Genomic DNA, 17,315 nt, shown 5'->3' with positions numbered 1-17,315 from the left:
TTATTATTGCAGTGCAGTGCCAGGTCTGGTACTGCTTCCAAAAAGTAGGAAAGGGAGAACAGAATTTAACATGTCCCTGACCTGTCCAGAGGGACAAAACAGAGAGCTTTTATTTTATTTGTTTCTACAGTGACTCAGTCTGTAGTAACTGGGTTAAAGTCCACTTAGAAACGAATAGAACAAAAGGCCTCCTGTTAGTGCTGGACATTTTCCCTCTTCAGATATCACCAGAAGGTTTTTTTGAAAAGGAAAAAGAAAAAGAAAAAAAGCCCTCTAACAGAATGCAGGAAACCACAAGCTTATGGGAATGTAGCAGCACTTTGGAAAGGAAAACACTGCCTCAGACTTTCATCTGCAGGGCTTGCACTTTTTTCCCCATTTTTTCCTTACCTTCTTTTCATCTCCGTACAGCTAGAAGCATTTGCCAGGTCAACACACAGCCTGGAGAAAAGGCTGGTGGGGAAAGCAGTTAAGTTGCAGGGGGCCATTGCCAGATCCCAGAGAGAGAGGAAAAAAATTGGCTTGTGCAGGTCACTGTAGTCTGCAAAGGGATTCCAGCATAGAGGAGAGAGCTTTGGTGCAGCTGGAACTTGCAATAGTTACTTGCCAGACTGAGGGTCTTAGCAGGGTCAGAGCCCTGGATCCTACAAGGGGGGAAAGGAGCTTTTTAATATTTTTTACTTGTTATGTCTAGTCTCTTTTTTTCTTCTTTTTTTAGCTTACTGGCATCTAAGTAACAAATTACATAATGTTCTCTAAGACTATAAAAATAGCTGAAATGCTTTCTGTATTCTATTCTAAGTATTGTTATGACATGCCTATATTTTCATTATAAAGAAAACATTTTACAGCAAACATTCACTGAATTTCATTAATTTTCACTTCAACTTCTTCCTAAGGAATGTGAACTGTCAGTAACAGAGAAAGCATGTTGAAATTTTATTTTGCATATAAGAACGATCACTTTATTGAATCTTCCAAAACTTTACAATTCCCGCAGCTCCCAAATCTGAGGAGAATTGCAGCTGTCTAAAATGAAGTGGGAAATTGAAATTAAATATTATTTCTTGCCTATAGCTTTAGCTATTATTATGATCCTGTTTAGTACCAAAGACCATGTTAATTTTTGTTAGGTGAGCTTTATGTTGACCTAGATCAGGGAAACAGCTTGGTAAAAGACGTAGTGTTGGGTGTAAGGGAAGAATGGAATGCATAGCCAGAGCTGTACCACACAAGCCAACTGTTATTTTAATTTCAGCTGCTGCAGAACCATAATACCCAGTGGTAAGCTTTGGAGTGACTTGACCAAGACCGCATTGCACATAAGCAGTTACTTTATTTAGGTAGCCAACTGATTCCATGCTGAGTTAGAGGAGTTTGTCTTTTGTGTTCATAGTTAATAGGTAATAAGAATCGACCTTGCCATGCCTATTTCACTGAGAACTGATGACACCAAACAGAAAATTCAGTCTTTAAAACAAATTTCCATTGATAATACTATATGAATCAGTTCCCTTGTAGTACTTGGTAATGTGTTATATACAGCGTCTCCTCTCCAGGTCATTTGGGCTGGTTTCCATATAAGAAAAAAGAATCAAAAATCAAATGACTGGTTTTCATTCAGTGTGAAGTGAGTTATTCCAGATCCTAGTGGACAAATTATCTTCTGAAAAGCATCTAAATTTTGCTTCTTAAACAGCATTTTCATTTAAATAATAATGTTCAAATATTTTGTTTTCTTATACAAACTCTTCTGCCTTAGCCCTCTCTAGGCTGAAGAATTTGAGCTCTCCCAGCCTTTCTTATATGCCAGCCCCTAACCATTTTCGGGTCCCCCCCACTGGACTTCACTTCAGCTTGCAAATGTCTTTCTTGCAGTGTATGCAGTGAGCTGGACACAATATCCCAGTCTTTGTTGACTAACACATGGTTAAAGGCTATTTTGCCATTAGTGTGATCACAGCCAGTCACGGTTGGAAGCATATTTTAAAACCCCGTCCAGAGGTAGAAAATTAAGCCTGACTAGCCAGGGTGTTTTAAAACACAGTTGGGACTACTTACACTGAAAAATTCCAACATCTTACAACATGTGCTAACTAACACACTGTTTAGCACTTAGATAAGAAGTGTGATACTTCCTACCTGGATAGTTTTAAGTCCAAATCTGCGGAGTTACTTATAATGTAAATATAACAGTTAAATTTAGCATCATCCCAGTAAACAGATGTTCTAATACGAAACCATATTCTAGTGTATCTGTGCTCACTTGGTACATGATGCACTTCAATTTCATCTCTATGCATCAGCCATCCAGTTGGAAATGGAAACATGCTGCTGGTTCATAAGGGAGAAGGCTTGCACAGCTCTGGGGGGTAACTGGAGCACATCATTCTCTGCTGTGTCACTGTAAAGGCATTTCATTGCCATGTGCAGAAAGGCATTCATTGCTTTTTAATGTCCAAATCATTCTTGATAACCAGCACTACCAAAACCAGTGTTCACAGGGAAGAGGGAATGGAGAAATTCCCTGAAATTTGTTTAAGGTTCAGAACTTTTTACTCCACCTTCCTAAGCCGAAAGAGAAGCGTTATTTCTCTGCTCCATCTGGTACAGCTCTCTGGAAAACTTCAGCTTGGCCCACTCTCTCCTCAGCTCCTGAACTTTGTAATTTTTTAGCTGCCAGAATCACTAACTGCCCAGTTTTATGTAACTCCAAGTATCTGCAGTGGAGCTGGAGAATACACACATGGAGGAGGTTTTGTGGCTTTTAAGCTATGCCCAGAAGTTTGCCTTTTTTTTTTTTTTCTTTTTTTTTCTTTTTTTTTCTTTTTTTTTTTTTTTGTGGGAGGGGGAAGAAGAGGAATGCAGTAGGTATACACAGGACTTTTCAAAATAGAATGGAAATTCTGTCTACTATGAGCTTTGCTTTTGAAATCCCTCTTTTTTTTTTTTTTTTTGCAAGGGGCCTGAAGCACGTTTCAGCAAGAGGGGCTTGCTCTTATATTTGATAAGTGTAAACACATCCATAATAATTTTTAGAGGTTTTTGGTTGTTTGTGTTGCCTGTTGCTCAGAAAGCCAAATTCCAACTTTGTTTGGCCAAAAGGGACCAGCAATTTCCCCCGGCCCCAGCTAGCAGCTTCCCAGATGAATATGCTGCGCCTGAGTTTCTGCAGCCAAGCAAAGCAAACAGTCGTGCAGCTTTTGTGGCACTTGAAGCTTTTTATTCCAGCACCACAGAAAAAAATGGCAAACACTCAGAGAAGTCAGGCGGGGCAGGGAGGCTGCATTTCCAGGATCTGTAACCCCCTTTTCCCTCATTCACTTTCAAATTGTTTGCAAACCCCGAGTCAATTTTTGTGTTGGCCATTTCAAACTAAATACTTTGTGGTGGTGTGTGTGTTTGTATGTGAAAGGCAGCAAACTGCAAGAATGAGGCTTCAGCACTATAATAACAAAAGAGCAAACAGCCTAAGAAGCCAGGGACAGCCCTGCAATAAATTAGTGTATCCAGAGCTTTAATCACTAGTGACCTAGCAATAACAAATCAGTGTATGCCTGTGGGTGTGGGAGAGAGATGAGCAGAAGTGAAAGAGATACATTCCCAGAAGGGCAGAGAAAGAGAACAGAAATATTGAGGTGTGGAGGAGGTAAACAGGAGGAGCATGTACTTTGATTTTGTTGTTTGTGCATGTACATTCTAAACAGTTGAAGCTTTCTTCCTGTTTCCTACAACATGCAGAATTTCATGCATTTGCCAAATGTTGAAACAGGAGCAAAAATCAGCATCTGTTCCTCTTGAAACACAATTAAAGCTGCATGAAAACAGCAAACTGCTAATAAACACAACGTCCAAGTCACAGTTGATATCTGCAGGCTAGTTATGGTAGTAGCAAGGAGCCAGAGGTAAGATGTCATAGGGGGATTAAACTAAATCATAAACAAAATGGAAGTTTACAGAAATAAATTGTCAATAAGGTTAGTTTTAAAGGGATATGGTTAAAGAGAAATACCAAACTGTGCATAGCAGAGATATGTTAATGAATTGCAGTCTTTCCAATGATAGAATCAAGTAAAATTGTAGATGTGGAGGTATGATTCTTTTGCCATATAACTGAAAGGTCGTCTCACAGCTTGCAAGACAGCTTTCTTGGTTAGGACTACTGTGTGTCTCCCAGGGACAAAGAGTGGCTGAAATAGCAGAAGAGTGGGCATACGTACAAATAGAGTGATTCATGACTGTGTATCCTCTGTCCAGGGGAGAGACAAATGTGTCAATGCAAACAAACTGCTTCACAATCCTTAGTGAAGTTTTTTCCTGTGACCCCTTTGGGGCCATGTTGATGCACAGCCTGTGTGCTGGAAGCTAAATTGGTTCCTGGGCACAGTTAGTATTTAAAGACATTAATAATTTAAGCCTGTCTGCCACAGCTTCATTTGATGTGATTGGGGCTCCTCCCCAGGCTCTAATTCCCAAAAAGCAAGAGACTGAAGAGCACAAGGACAAGGCACAGAGAGTGCTCAGCTGTGGAACACCCTACTTGTCTGCGTATAACTATGGGAGAGCCTTCCAAAGGGACTGAGATTAGTGTTTGGCAAGAACAAGAGTTACTTTACTGAAGTCCACTTTTTTATCAGATGTCTTCACCATGTTGCTGTTGTGGAGCCAGAGTGGTTAGGGGTCAGAACAAACATTGTTCTGCTTGCTTACCATATCTTCTAATGGCTTTTAAGGAGGTTGATGAGTTGTTTGGTCTCTGCCATGTAAACAGAGCCTGCATGTAAACAGGGTGCTGTCTGGTGTGTCCTTAGCCAGTGCCAGGCTCATAGGGCAATAGACACGACTCAGAAGGCTGTAATGGAGGTAAGGACAATGCTGGAGTTTACAGCAAACGTCAGGGACAAGAGAGCAGCCCATCTTTGGTGAAGGCTATAAATTTTTGCAAATCCAAACTGGAGAAAGGAGCAAATGGCTGTATTTGTTTGCTCCTTTTCTTCCAGGGCTGACTTGGGTGGCTGAGTGACTAAAGTCACTATATACTGAACCTTACACATTCCAGACAGTGTACTGATCAAAGCTGTCCATGGACATTGGTTGTGTAGAACTGGGAAGTGGTGCCCTGTGTGTGTTATCACATTAAAGGCTTTTTTCTCCTGAATCAAATTTGGGCAGTGTACTGGCATAGGACTCCTTCCCTCTCCACCCTGCCCAGTCCAGCTGGCTCATGGTTCTAGAGTTTGGCAGATATGTTTTGGGCTGGGTGCATATCAACGGTGTCCACCCTCTCTTGAAATTCTTAGTTTTACTTGAACTGATGTTGAAAGAGTAGAGAGAGTTATTTGTGCACATGATGAGGAGAACTGGAAAGATAGAGAAGGTCCATAAGTGCAGCTTTAAGCACACATGCAAAACTCCTTCATGGAGGGTGGCAGGAATGACAGAAATGACAAGAGCAGAGGGTTTGTCATGTGGTGCTAATAAGAGGCAGAGGGCCAGAGCCTCTCCCTGAAATTGCACAGGAGAGACAAGCCAGGCTCCCTCTTACTCCCCAGTAAGTGCGATGGATTCTGAGAGCTCGGTCCTGGCAAGACACATCATTACCTTATACTTCAAGGCCAGAGTTGCCCAATGTCCCCTGTGACCTGGGAGAGGTGCATGCACAGTGGAGGGTAGTCTGTGCACCCAAAGGCTCCCAGCTTCCACTACTGCCAAGTGGAGGAAGCCAAACTGGCTTTGCTTTGTGCTGCCAGGATGCAGCTCAGAGGATGTGCATGTATTTTTCTAAGCTACACAAATTGACACAGCAAACAGTCCCAGCATGGGAGGAAAAGGTAAAACGTAGTGACCTCATTTCAACAAAAAAACTTGTCATGCAGAGAAGTTAGTAAAAAGCACAGTGATTAAATATGTGCCAGAAATAGCTTCAAATTCTAAGTCACCCATTCCCAAAAAAAGCAGTGTCTGTGCCCATTTGGGGGAAAAGATAGTGCTTCATGTTTTTTCTTTTCAGTCTGTGCAGCCTCTGAAACCTCAACAGCTAACTTGCTTCTTTGGCCTTCCTTACCAGAGGTAAAGAGTTAATTTCAGGAAGAAGGATAATTTCTCTCTCTTTGGATGATAAAAATTATAAGGAAAAATCCCAGTGTGCTTGGGAGTATTTGGAATAAAGTTATTAAGTCCCAGCTTTGCACCCTGAAAATTAACACTCTGATAAACAGGACCTGTAGTATCTCAAGTGAAAAGGTGATATTCCAAATCTGCAGGTAGCATATTTTTGTGAAATTTAGTAGTAGTTGCCCTCAGAAAAGTGTTTTGTCAATTTTCTTTTTAATTTCCATATCTTTATTTTTATTTTGTTTCTGTTTTTCTTTCTGCTAAAGATGAAGCAACAGATTCAGAGCTTTAACTTTTGGGAGTGTCAGACGCATTCAGATTTCTAATTGGATTAATGCAGCAAAATAATAGGCTAAATCAAAACACACACAAACCAAAATATTTCTGTTTTCTAAGAAAGTTTGGTTCCAGATTCAAACATATTAAAATTAAATTCTTATTTCTGCTACTAACCAGAAACCATGGTGACATAAATGAAATCATATGGGGGGTAAAAGGAGGCAGAAAAATTCTCAACGTAACAATGTTTCTTTAGCTGCCCTGTCAGGGAAGGAAAGAGAGGAATATTTCTGCCCACTCTGCTATTTAATTGGCTAGGTACACTGACTTACTTTGTTTTCTTCTGAATCAATTGACTTTTGCAGGAAACAGACTGCTGGCATGATCTGGTACAAGAAGCTTGGGTTATTGTCTGCCTGGCTTCTCTTACTGGACAGATTCCACATGGCTTTCAGCAAAAATGCTGCCTGCCTGCACTGTCTTGTGCTCAGTTACTAGCAATGATGGGCTTGTGTAGAATCTGTTAGGAAGGTCTCAAGTCTCACTGTGACCAAAGTTTCCCAAGATTGTGAAAAGCAGATTGTATGACCAGGTGATGACAAGGCCAAAGAATGGGCCTGATGGAAGGAATTGGTGGCAGGGGAGAGGGAGAATGGATCTACTACATGCTTATCCTGCACAACCTCATGTAATCACAAAATTCCATGAGGGAAAATTAAATTCCAGTTATTTGTGTTTCAGTGAAAAGGAAAGTGAAAATCTGGTGACAGAGAGGAGAAAGTTCCACATGTTGGACTGGAGCTGAAAGCATTATATAGATGATTCCTGTCTGAGGCTTTGGCTTGTGTATGGGGTGGTACAAACCACTTGGACCCTACTAGTTTCCCCAGCACCTTCTCAGGGTTACAATAATCTCAAGGCGTGGCAGAAGTGCCCCTTCAGCCTGAGTGGACAAGCATGGTGATCTTTATCCCTGTACAGGAACAACAAGACTTGAGACCTGGAGTCACACAGTGGGTCTGGTTACTATTGTACAGGACTGTGACACCATCAACCACAAAAGATTCACTCTGACTTGTGACTGTGTGAAACAGGTGTTAACCCAAGGAAGTCCATAGCAGAGCACTGTAGGTCTCAGATTCAGTCAGAGAAAACTGAAAGTTTCTAACCAGGCAGAAGCCTGAGAAACTGTTGAGAAGATTGTAAATAAGGTTCTTTATCTCTTGTTGTTCACATTGTTTATAGTAAGGTTTTGCTACTGTGCATCATTCACTGCACACCAATAGTTTGAGGTGTTTTCACTTCAGGACCAATAGAGTTGGTCTGCATGAAGCTCTGTATAAAAGAGCAATCTATTTTGAAATAAATCTGAGTTCTATTCTCTCGCCTTCTGAAGTGGAGTCATTTCGTTCCCGTCCTGCCTCAACAGCATCAGAACACATAGCTGAGGACTTCCAATGGCCTGGTGCAAATTTGTGTTGTGGCATATTGGTTCTTTCATCTGTATTGGAAAAGATGCACCCACACTTAGCTGTGAGTAAAACCTTGACAGTGTTCTCACCTCCCTTGCACTGCATCAGCTGTCACCTCCTCTCTCTCTCTCTCTGGGCACACATTCTCATTTCACAAGAAACCATGAGCACATTGAGGCTGCTCTGTTGCAAACAGAACAACACACAGTCACCCCCAGTGGGGACGAAGTGTGGAGCTCTTTCCTCCCCCTGCTCGGGCTCCCGCTCCCAGGACAGACACCATCAGCTGTCTGTTACTGCAGGTTACCACAGGCCTTGTCCCTGGGTCTCCCAAAGTGCATTTTAAGTTTCTGGCAGCCAGGCTTGGCCCCAGAAACAGACCTTCTGCCTGCTTTGGCAGCTCTGCATCGTGCCTGCCCTGCCCTCCGGAGTGTGCCCTTGCCTCTCGACCTGTGGGATTACTCCTGCTGTGCCTTCTTCAGGAGAAGGCCCCTCAGCTGTTGCTGTAGTGTTGAAGGTGACTGTGAGAGAGGAAAGAAGAAAATCCCCCTCCAATGACTTGCTTTTGTGATGGACAGAAATCAACACCCTGGGCACACAGCTGAAGTGCCTTTGGAGAAGCACAGTTATCCCTCTGTGCAATGACCTCCCCCAGGCCACTGTTTCCCACAGCATGCTCAGCTGCCCTCGTTTCTAGCCATGAGGGCCTTTACGATACCAAATTCTGCCCACCCTGTCCTATTTTCTAGTTTTGGTGTGAAGAACAAGACTGGGATTTTAGCTGGAGTTTATCCTTGCCCAGTCCTCGTCTCTTGAAAGGCTGGCTGCCAGTGCTGGGACGAGCCGCTTCCTTGGTTACTGCACCACAGGCCACGGGTGCTGGAAGGGGGAAGCAGGGGGGATTTTTTGTTTGTTTGTTTGCTTTGCCCTGAACCGTGAAGCTCTGGGCAGTGCTGAAGGCAGGATACAAGACCTGACAGACAGGATCTGGTTTTAGCCCATTCTCTCTCCCCTCTCCCGGAGGAGTGGGCTTGTGGCCCCAGCAGTCTTTCAGACCCTGCCAGCGGGGGAGTGAGAACTAGGCCCACAGATTGCATCAGGAGCCTTTTTTCTGGTCATGCTGGTTGGTTATAATGAGAAAATACTCCAAATTCCTAGTGAAAAATCCTTTCTTCCTTTCATTATTACTGGGCCAGACAAGCTAAGCTAGAGCGGGTGCCCTGAATGGTGGCTGGCTAGTGGTGCACACGGTGGTGCCAGGGTGGGAGGCAGGGCTCCTGAAGCCTCATCCCAGCATAGATCTGTGGTTTTTTATACAAACCCCAAAAAATCAGCTAACTCATTGTACATTCTGTCTGAACATATCTGGGCATGAAATAGGATCAGTGATACTATCCGAAGTGTTGTTTAAAAGCTCAGTTAGCTAAGTAAGTAAAAAAGACCTCGCAGTGAAAGATACTTAAATGCAAAGTGGTGAGACTGTCTCAAATTCCATTTCTGAGCAAAGCTGCTTTCAGATGAAGAATGAAATACATTAAAAATGTCCTGGGTTTGTTTTTGCTTTTTTTTTTAATTCCTCTTCCTCATGTTTTACAGAAATTTAACTTATGTTCTAGACAGTAGGTGAGTAGGTGGGATCCAAAACAGATGAAGAACTTCAATTCCAGGTGTCTTGCCTCACCACTGAGGCATTTGTAGTGAGGTGTGACTGGAGGTAGTCAGGAATGAAATTTTTCTGGAGAATATACTGGTTAAATCTTATTGGTGGACTGTGAAATGTAAATGAATTAATGTTTAGGAAAGATTATATGATTTTTCAGCTGCAAACCTGAGTATATGCTCACTGGTTAATAGACTTGTCATTGAGGCATGAAGACAACCTGTCTAGTCCTCACAGGCACTGAAATGAGGGGATTTATCTTCATTTATGTCTGGCTTGATTATCTTTGCTTCTTTCTCAGGGTTTTTTTAAATACCTTTTTTTTTTTTTTTTTTTTTTTTTTTTTTTGGTGATTTAGATTGTCATGTTAACTCCTGGGAAGTCTAAGAAATAGGTTTGATCATAATGAAATCAACATGATACTAAAGTACTCATTCTCACTATAGACTTCACCTGTGGGGGTTTTACTTCAAAGCATAATGAAGAATAGGATCCAGGATTTGTGTCTATACTATGTTGCTAGTTTCTGCCCTGTTATGTAGAGATAACCTTCAATTCCTTCCCTGTATGTTTCTCATTGTCCTTTTTAATTTTTTTTCAAATCACAATTTTTTCATGCTTTTCTTTAGCCTTCTCTATAAATATTTTTTAAATAGTCATTAGCTTCTTAATCATCCTCTTAGATAAATAAGTGTCTTTTAATAGTAGAATCTTCTCAATGTGGGAAAAATGAGGTACAGAAGATTAAAAAATGTAATTACTTAATGAACTCAAACATGCTTCAAAATTTCTAAGTAACTTTTCTTGTCGGCCTTTGAGCATTCTTTAAATGAAAAACATCAACTGTGTGATGGTGGGCAAGGAGCAGATACTAAACGTCATCATTTTGGAGGAAAACCCTGGAAATTCCAAATACCCATCATAGCTCCAGACAGCCTGAAGGTCATGTTTTATATTGCAGTATTTCCACTGATTTTTGAAATGGTTTTGAGACATTTCCAGATGTCTTGATTGGAAAAGGTGCTGCTAAAGGTTGAAGTTTGGATCAACACTACGAAGATATAAGAACATCATGGAAAAAAAATCCTATCCTTCTTTCTTTTGGTGCTTATGTAGCCCCTATCAAAATAGTATCTGAGCATCTCATATGTATTTAAAAATAGAAATAACAACAACAAACCTTCTGTCTCTCTTTTCTTCCCAGTCTGTGAGTGAAATAGCTTGATTTTTTCAAAGGACTTTTTCCTTGTGGGCTCTAAATATTTAGCTGTGGTTTTCCACAGTTTATCTACTGTTCCATTACTCCACTGAGAGGAGGAAAGAAAGATGCCATTTTCATTATTTCGTAGAACTGAAAAAGCCACAGTGTTATTTGTTCCCTCTACTGATTCTCATGTAGAACATAACCAACACCATTCCCAGAGCTGTGCATTCATGACTTTATTGATGCATAACCAGGGATGTCTTGGCAGGATTCCCTGTTGTGTAAGCCACATGTGATGTTAGAGCAAGGCTGTTCTGTAGGAGGGCTGTATATGTTAATTTCAGCCATGCACAGGATGGGTCTGGAGGTTTAATATTTAACTATAGAATATGTTTGAGAAATTATTATATGCCCTTATTAATACTCTGTGAACTTTAGATGAAGTAACATTATGTACACAAGGGTCATTTTTCTCTGTTCTGTCTCTCTTTTTGGACTCAATATAAAGCATACTGTTTTAATAATCAGCTTGATCTTTCATTCAAATTTATGGTTTCTCCTTTGAGATAACGGTACAGTTCCATGTTTTCCACATTATTATTGTTTAAAAAGAAGCATAGAGGGTTGCAAAGGAGTTTCTTGAAGCTACTGAAATTTTTGGCCACTGTTAGCTCTTCTCCTGGGGAAGTTTTGAAGATTCATCACTTTTACATGTCAAATTTCTTATAATTATCTCCTGAAAAAATGTGAAGGCCTTAAACTGAACAGGTCACTTGTGCCAAGAGAGGTGGCTTGTTATTAGGTAACCAAGATGCTGCATAGCAAGTGAAATCAAAACTCTTCAAATCATCCCAAATGCAGTACCTACTGAAAGTAAAGCTTGAGGCTATAAAAGTGCACATCACACTGTGATTCCAGTCCTCAGCATTGTACATGTCTAGCCTAGACTAGAACGGGGCCACATTCCTTAAGTCACTGTGTAGACCAGCTTTTTTGACCATCATAGTTGTTTCCATATCCTACATCAGGAGATCTTGATGCCACTGTGACAAAGGTGTGTTCTTGGAACACAGTATGATAATAGCTGGTGTGGCTAAATTTCACCTCTTCTGGCAGCATCACCTCTGTTTTTCTGTGGTTGACTAAGCATCAGGGTTTTTCTTTGGCTCTTTTTTTCCTGAGCTGAGGAATTCAGATGTCTGGGATATGGTGCTCTGTGTTGTAAAGTGAAGGCAGTATGTAGCTAGGTGTCAAAAATGCACTCCTGAAAAGATAACTGAGCTATGTGGGCCTCTGTGGTTGCAGAAATGTGTTAGTGTATTTTGACCCTTTGGGAGGAGAAGGAATGTGAGATGAGTCTTGGTCTTTTGCATTCACATGCAGCCGAGTGTTAGAGAGAGGTGGCAGCATTTTGTCATCATTAAAGCTAAAGATTACTGAGAAATGCTGTTATCTGAGTGCTTTCCACCCCTTTCTTCATAGTAAAAAATAAATTTCCATATTAAAAAATATTTCTTTCAGAAGTGTCACATTATTTCCAAGTTGCACAATCGAACAGTAGGAAAAAGTAATTATGAATAACACAGAAATAGTCCTGTTTCAGAAATAGGATGCAGCTATTTGTCTGAATGTATCATCTGCAGTACACTTTATGAAACATTGACTTTCCCATAAGAAAGCATCCCTCTGTGATGCTTCCAGTTCCCTTTTACCCCTAAAATTGTCACATTTTCTACTGCTGTCCAAAGAAGGATCTCACAGCTAATAATAGTTTTAAAGACTTATCAGTGTTTAAGTGGAAACTTCAAAAAGTGCTTTTCTTTTGTTAGTTAGTTAGTTCTGCCAATATGACAATTTTACTGTCATTCTTTACTGAAAATACCTATAGTTTGGAAACAGGATATCTTGCCTGTCTATGTGCTTGTGGTATATAATAATGCAATTCTTGATTAGGGAAATTATTCTCCCTTTTCTTTGCAAATTCAAGCACATACAAATATTCCAGCAAGAATCTGCCTGCTCACATGTACAAAATGTGGTACTCCCATCACTGCTCTCCTAAGTCCTTTATTTACACCCATCTGTTTTGGGATCTATTTTGGAAACATTCCCATTATGGTAAGAATCTTTAAATGACTTAAGGAGATTTAGGTCAGTGGCTTAGTTTGCCTTTATTCTGGCCTAATTCTCCCTCATTTTGCCCCAGCCTTATCTGCCATTGTGTACACTTTCCCCACCATTGCAATAACCTTCACCTTCTTTTACCTTCCTTTCTCTCTGCCCATCTAATTCCAGACACCAAGCACCTTCTCTCTACCTACAAGGCAAATTCTGCTCTTTTAAGTAGTTAGAGTATGGGAGTAGAAATTTAATGAGTAATAAACCTGACACCCAAATGTTGGTCAAGGTGCTTTAACTTTCATTTCTTGATTTTTTCCCTGGGTGACTAAGCAGAAAAAATAATTTCCAGTTAAATGTGGGCTTAATTAGATGTTGGTTTATGAGCTACTAACATTAAACTACAGGCAACAGTATGGGTGCTGGAGAGTTTAACCACAAATATCTCTTTCAGTGCCTCTCTTTTAATTAACAGATGTTAACCTTCTAACTTTATAACTTAATAGTAGAACTATTCATAAACTATATATAAGTTTATAGAAGACACCACAGCAGATCTTCTGAAAATACAATTGTGTATTATTAAAATTATGTCTAAAAAATTCACTTTGTGCATTAGCAGAACAGAAAAGTAAGAATACTTTGCCCTTCTCAACCTCTTGGCACTAAGCATCCAAGCCCTGCAGTTTAGGCCTTGGTTCTTTATCTGTATTCCTCACATCACACAAATGAGAGATTCTTTGCCTGAATGCACAGAACATTGCTTAGTTGCAGGCAACAGATTTTAGCCATAGCTCTCCAAGAACTTCACCAAGAAGAGCACATACAGAGATCCTCGTTTTATGCTAGACATTCTGTAATACAGTATATGGTAGGATGTGGCGTTGGCCAGCCAGAGGTTCCTGGCTTCCTTCTCCCTGGTCCAACAAGGGGGAGCTTTAATAGCAGTCTCTGTATCCTCCATTTTACAATGTGGTGCTTTAAACAAGCCTCTTTATATTCACTGCTTAAAACAAGGGAGATGCAGAAGACTATAGGATGAGTAAGGCAAGAATGAGTTTTCTAATTCTTTCATGCTTAATAATTTCTGCTGTTTATAGCAGCAGAAATAATTGTACTTACACACTGACAAGCAGTTGCCCACAGCACATATTCAGCCTTTCATGACTGAAGTTGCATGCATGTACAAGACAGCAGAAGTGAAACCACTGTGAGTCCCTTTAAGATTTATAAATGAGGGAGGACTTAAAGAGTTAAGAAAAACCCTCTGCATATACCTGGCATATAAAACTGTCATGTAATCAAATGCGAGGAATGCACTCCACTGTGTACATTAGCAAACACTCCATGCAAGCCTGGCTGGCAGAGGTTCAGGGCTTTCAGTGCTGCCTTGCATTACAAAAGCCTTCTTTGTTCTCTCAGTTCTGTTTTAAATATCTGATGACTATTCCACACCATGTTAGTGCCAAATCCCTAGCTTCACTGCAAACTCTTTACAACAGCATATTGTGGACAGATTGGATGGGGATGGGCTGGTAGAATGTGGGTATCTCCCCTTTCTTTGCTTCTCAGGCAAGTACTCTCACCAACTCTGCCATCTCCCTGTAATTTCTGTAGCCCCTTGTGCAGCTACCTGGATAGTGTTCAAAGCCAGAAGAAATCACTAGGGTATGCAGAAATTGAACTTGGATCCTCTGACATGGCAACGGCACTCCACAAAAGTGCATCAGGATGGGTGTAGTCGAGATTCAGCCAAGGAAGAGCAAATGAATCAAAGAGTGTTCTTGCAACAAATATTTTTGTTGAAACTTGTTGTGCCTATACTGTTTTTGGCTGGATCTAGCCTAAGCTTGCTAGCCAAGTGGGATTTGGCTTTGAAAAAAATTAGATTAAAGATTTCCTATGAACATGCACACAGAAAGACAGGATGTGATGTTGATGACTCAAGAGATGGTAATGTTCCTTCTTGATCTGGAATTAAAGCACTTCCCTGGAAGGATGTTAACAGAGCAGCACACATCTCAGTCTCTTACATTAGATGATGTGTTAAGCCAGGGCCTCATCTCTTCATGCTTGTTAAGGATGCTTTTTCCTAAGACTTTTACTTGTGTTTTAGTTAGAAAGGTGATGTTCTAGCTTGGCATCCAGTACAGATGTGCTGGAAACTCAGCTGTGCAGTAGATGGCTCTAGTGTGTTCTAAAATAAACAAAGCTGTTTTAATTAAAATTTCTTAATTCACATGCAAATATTCCACTGTAGACTCAGTAAGAAACCCTTTCTAAAACAAAATCTGTTTATTAAGGGCCACTTGAAAGTACATTGTAACACTTTTGCTTAATCAATTAAAATCTACAAAAGCTAAGATCATTGAAAGTAAGGTTTGCAACACTGCAGAAGCCTTGCAAGGCTGTATTTGCCACTAGATCAATGATATAATTGTGTAATGGATTGCATATCAGAATTCTTCAGGGAACTGATGATGTTTGCTTAGGCTGTGCAGGTGCAGACATTCTTGTCTTTGCTATGTTTGCTTCCCAAGTACAGGATTGAGTACAAATAGGAATTAATATCTCTATGGTAAAGTATTAATATATGGTGAGAGGCTGTTATTGTCATCTTACTCAGAAGGGATATAATGAAAGTGCTGAAGGAGTCACTTGGTGAAGTCTTCTCCTATAGAAGTCTGTACCAGAGTCAGAAATTGAATCCACATGTTGCATGGTCTTATTCAATAACTGTTGGTTTATTCAGAACTGTTGGCTGTCATGTTGTATACTATCTCCTGTCACATACAGTGCCCCAGGAAAGTTCACAAAAAAGACCCTGTTCCATTGGGCAGAGAGTAACCAGACAGTGAGTGTCTCACTTTTAGCAGGGACTATGAACAGTGTACTGGTCCCTTTTAAAGAAGAAGAAAATACCATGGGGCTTTTTAAATGTTCTCCCAGAGTCTGGTGGAAACTCTGTATATGAAAGGGAATCAGTTAGGCTTTTATGATACTTCTAGGAGGTTCCTGCTTCCTTTCCTTGCCATGGCCTCTTTGCTGTCACACTGCAGAGATAGTCCTTGGACAGTGTGCAGCCATCCACTAGGTCTTGGTCAGTTCACCACTGCTGAATGAGCCAGAGTCCAAGAGGGATTGGCACTAGAGAAATCTTTTCCTTTGTGCACTAGATTCTTATTTTTCAGGATTTTTCAGACCTTTTCCTCCCTCTTTCCACATCTCTACATGTCACTAACTGCTTCTCCTCACCCCCTGCTTCAAAGCCCTTTGCTTGTACATAGTGCCCACTGAGCTGTTTCCATAGTGGTGCTCTAGCACATCTGACAGGGAGGTACAAATTCTGTCATTTACTGTCGTTTCTAAGTCCATTTTACTTGTGCTTGTATGGAAAGTTCCACCATTTTAGCACAGCGAAAGAGTTATTTGTCTCTTCCAACTTTAACATTCATGGGAAAAGATCACAGAAAGTTAAAGTTTTGAGAGACAATGCTAAGACCAGTATCTTGCCTTCAGGTGGTGCCTGTGCAGGCTGTTAGGAGAAAAGGTAATGTCAGAAGTGGAAGGACTTAGGAAGTGCTCCAGCTGTAAAATTATCCAAATGTAAATGTATTTGTTTCTACAAGAAGCAGGTTGCTGTCTGGAGGAGGAATTCAGCTGGCATTAACCATGAAAATCTACAAAGAACTGCACCAAAAAAGCAGCAGCCCAACTAAAAAGAAGGCTGTGTGTTAAGAACTTAACTGTATTTTGTTAGGAATGGCTGAATTAAGCTGTTTTCCTGGCAAGTTATTGTTTGGTGGAGCTGAAAGAATGAGCCAGGTATTATGCCATTACTTTGAGATGGAACATTTGGGAGAGATTAAATATATGTGCTCACTCACAAAATACATTTGGGCTTTAACTCAAGAGTAAGGAGTTCAGCAATGAATGCAGAGCCAGAGCAACCAGGAAGGTCAAGAGGGATTCTTGACTCAAGGTGATTTTAGCTGAGCAAGGGGTTATCACTACATGTAGAAGTTCTCTTTTTACTCCTAGTGAGGACTCTGCTTTCCCACAGCAAGAGTACAGGTCTCATTTCCTCTCAGTCACATTGAATATCATATGGGTTTTGCTTCCCTCTCTGATTTGGTTGTGTCTGTAAACAGCTTCTTATTGCCATTCATAGGAAGATGCAATCCTGATGAAATCCAGCTGTATCTGTCTAGTTCTGTACTGATAATGCATTGTCATCTTTCCAAACTAGAACCTCCCTTTTTGCTTTTATACTTTACCTGCTGCAGTGGCAGATGCTTTAGTAACTAGACATCTTATATGCCAAATCTTCTGGCACCTAACATCTTGGACTTTCCTGTAAGCTACTGCATATTTGAGCCAAATCCTTCAGTCCCATGAGTTCCCACTTAAGTCAATCATTGCATAATGTGAGCACAGCTCACAGGCTCTCTTTTGTATTTTCTCCAAA

At 40.7% G+C, this 17,315-nt stretch overlaps 1 protein-coding gene and 1 long non-coding RNA gene across 23 annotated transcripts in view; one reads left to right on the top strand and one right to left on the bottom strand.

Moving 5' to 3' along the window:
• The window catches only part of RAD51B (RAD51 paralog B), a 452,264-nt gene that overhangs the window by 337,582 nt on the left and 97,367 nt on the right, over positions 1–17,315 (top strand). The window lies entirely within an intron of this gene.
• Positions 1–17,315, bottom strand: part of LOC146767336 (uncharacterized) — a 130,497-nt gene that overhangs the window by 45,699 nt on the left and 67,483 nt on the right. For 3 of the 5 annotated variants that reach the window (XR_014956034.1, XR_014956035.1, XR_014956036.1), the window contains exon 3: positions 12,327–17,315. This exon is cut by the window's right edge and continues 4,947 nt beyond it. The exons of 1 other annotated variant lie outside the window; for it this stretch is intronic. This is a non-coding gene — a long non-coding RNA (uncharacterized LOC146767336). Of the gene's footprint in view, positions 1–390 lie in introns of those variants that run through there. One more of the 5 variants, XR_014956037.1, reaches the window with a different exon arrangement.

This window comes from Lonchura striata, chromosome 5, assembly GCF_050655825.1.
Source record: "Lonchura striata isolate lonStrDom1 chromosome 5, ASM5065582v1, whole genome shotgun sequence".
Lineage (NCBI taxonomy): Eukaryota > Metazoa > Chordata > Aves > Passeriformes > Estrildidae > Lonchura > Lonchura striata.
The sequence above is the reverse complement of the archived record's forward strand: the minus strand, read 5'-3'. Positions and strand labels throughout refer to the sequence as shown.